Source organism: Morus notabilis, unplaced genomic scaffold, assembly GCF_000414095.1.
Source record: "Morus notabilis unplaced genomic scaffold, ASM41409v2 Scaffold717, whole genome shotgun sequence".
Lineage (NCBI taxonomy): Eukaryota > Viridiplantae > Streptophyta > Magnoliopsida > Rosales > Moraceae > Morus > Morus notabilis.
The window spans coordinates 154,257-156,756 of NW_010363083.1; the positions used below are offsets into that span (position 1 = coordinate 154,257).

The 2,500-nt window shown below is 42.1% G+C and overlaps 1 non-coding gene across 1 annotated transcript; it reads left to right on the forward strand.

Moving 5' to 3' along the window:
• The first annotated feature begins 1,106 nt into the window (after nucleotides 1-1,106).
• Nucleotides 1,107-1,213, forward strand: LOC112092629. The gene has a single exon (XR_002902672.1). It is a non-coding gene; the product is annotated as a small nucleolar RNA R71 (small nucleolar RNA).
• Nucleotides 1,214-2,500: the final 1,287 nt, after the last annotated feature.

Below are 2,500 nucleotides of genomic sequence, written 5' to 3' on the forward strand. Positions count from 1 at the left end.
GAGTTTGCGCTTCTTGGACATAACTTCCTTCATGAATTTGGCATAGTTTGGCATTTGCTCTAGAGCATCCACGAAGGGGATGTTGATGTGGATCCTCTTGAAGATATTGAGAAATTTCTCAAATTGCTCGTCAAGTGCCTTCTTCTGGAACCGTTGAGGGAATGGCAATGGGGGAGTGATACGAGGTGGGTTATCCGGAAAAGTGATCGAACCCGGTCTAACCACCGGTGCTTCCTTCTTTGCCTCTAGATTTTCCTCCTTTGACTTGTCCTTACCATCATCGTTGCTCTTGATAGGCTCCTCATCAACCATGACGTTTTGAACACTCGGGCTTTCAAGCTCTTTACCACTCCTCAATGTGATGGCCTTGCACTCCCTTGGGTTCTTCTCGGTGTTGCTTGGGAAGGACCTTGATGATTGCCCTTTTATAGCATTAGCCAATTGGCCAACTTGTCTTTCTAGTGCCTTCATAGTGCCTCCCAAATTGGTGCAGTGAGTTTCAATGTTGTTGAGATGAGCGTCAAGTTGATCAAGACGAGCCTTAGAGTCCACAATATACATCTTCAAAAGCTCTTCAAGTGATGAGGAAGGCTTTTCCATTGCCGGTTTACTCGACTCCAGTGTTGGTTGTAAAAAATTCCGGTTGTTGGCATAAGAGAAATTCTCATGGTTTCTGAGCCCGGGATGATAGTATGTCGGTAAGTTGTTGTTGGGCCTAAAATTATAGCTACAGTTGACGAAGTGAGATTGCTCATCATATGAATCACTTGAGCTCGAAGCTTGTGCCATCTTTATCTTTTCTTGATTACCATTGGCATTGGCTGCGGTAAGTCCCTGGATTTGATTAGTCAAGAGCATCATTTGAGCCATGAGAGACGTCGTTTGATCCACATCATAAATTCCTGTTGCGATCTTCACAGTGGACCGCTCATTTTGCCATTAACAACTATTCATTACCATGTCCTTAAAGAGATTGAGTGCATCCCCATGTGTCTTTGACCCCGGTTGTCTTTGACAAGATGGTCCCACCAGCCGCTGCATCAATATAAGCCTTAGTTTGCCCAGTAAGCCCATTGTAGAAAAGTTGAACTTGGAACCAATCCTCAATACCGTGTTGAGGACACTTGCGGAGCATCTCTTTAAACCATTCCCACGCCTCATATAATTGTTCATACTCAAACTGCCGAAATTGAGTAATCTCGGCTCTCAGTTGAGACGTCTTGGAGGGCGGAAAGAATTTGATGAGGAACTTTTGGGCCATGTCCTCCCATGCGGCTACACTCCTGATGGTAAAGATTGAAGCCATGACCGAGCCCGGTCTCGCAAGGAGAATGGGAAGAGGTTCAAACGGATGATCTCGACACTCACTCCATTAATCTTCACTGTGTCACAAATCTCCAGAAAAGTGGCCAAATGGATATTGGGATCCTCGTGCGGCAAGCCTCCATATTGGTTCTGCTGGACCATGTTGACGAGGGCCGGCTTGAGCTCAAAGTTGTTAGCATTGACTTGTTGACGTTGGATGCCCAAATAATTCTCGTTCACTACGGACTTGAAATAATCTCGCAACGTCCGTTGCTGGTCTGCTTGGTTTTGTTCCTCGGCCATGTTCTTAGCCCTAGCTCGTCGTTCTCTCGTTAATGCTCGAACAGTTCGTTCGATTTCTGAATCTAAAGGCAAGAGTTCCGAGCCACGTGCTTTTTGCATGCACCTACGAACACAACAAAAGAAAAATAGATAAATATATACAAATAAAAAAAAGACTTAGATTAAAACAAGATATTTCTTCACTATAGTAATCTAATTCTTAGCCGTTCAATCCCCGGCAACGGCGCCAAAAACTTATTGCAATATAATTTGACTACGCTTGCAAGTGCACAAGTCGTACAAGAAATAAAGTGGTCTGAAGACCGATATCGTCCCACGAGGATTGACGTTAAGAATATAAACTAACTATTGTGAATATCATATCTTAACTTTATCTAAGCGATCAATTTTGGATGTGATAAACTCAAAAAAAAACTAAAATAAAGGAAAACTAAATCGAAAGGAAAGATGACAGTAATTAATAATACATGCTGAAATTAGAACGGAAAATCAATATGATAAAAATGCTAGGGTCTTGACTTCACTCTATTGCGATTATGTTTCTCCGTAGTAATGTACCTAACCTAACTCAACATTCTCAAGAACCTAGAGTGATGTATATCCTTATACCCTCTCTCGAGTGCCGCATAAAGAATGTGTAGGTGATATCAAGCCTATATCTCTATACAACTATTCATCCCTACCTTCATTAAGTTCCACTCTAGAAACAATTCCTAGAATTCCACTTCTCAATTTCACAACCTAAAATTGTTTCGGTTACCTAGGCAATGTTTATCTCTCGATCTCACACCAACCTAAGTTGTTCTATCCGTTTCTTGATTGCTTGAACGTTCCCCTCTCGAGTATTAATCCTCACAATAAAAATCTGCCCAATTCAAAATCTCATAAAGCA